Genomic DNA, 475 nt, shown 5'->3' on the forward strand with positions numbered 1-475 from the left:
ACCCAGCAAGTTCCCACAAACAGCAATGTGATAATGACCAATCTATTTCAGTTATGTTGATTTTGGGATTAATATTGGCACGGGGATAACTCTCCTGCTCTTCTTCGAAATAGTGTCATGCGATCTTATATGCCCACCTGAGAGAGCAGACGGGACCTCAGTTTAATGTCTCATCCGAAAGACGGCACCTCCAACAGTGCAGCGCTCACTCAGCACTGCACTGTCAGCCTAGATTTTTGTGCTCAAATCTCTGGAATGGGACTTGAACCCACAACCTTCTGACTCAGTTGCGAGGGTGCTACCCCTCATCATCATAGGCAGTCCCTCGAAGCAAGGATGACTTGCTTCCATGCCAAAAAGGGATGAGTTCACAGGTGTTTCAAAGTTCCAGATCCCGAACTAATATTCAAAATCCCAAACTACATCTTGAAGGGTGGAAGATGCCTGTGCATGAGTTCTTTTAACGTGGGGTGGG

Source organism: Pristiophorus japonicus, chromosome 12, assembly GCF_044704955.1.
Source record: "Pristiophorus japonicus isolate sPriJap1 chromosome 12, sPriJap1.hap1, whole genome shotgun sequence".
NCBI lineage: Eukaryota > Metazoa > Chordata > Chondrichthyes > Pristiophoridae > Pristiophorus > Pristiophorus japonicus.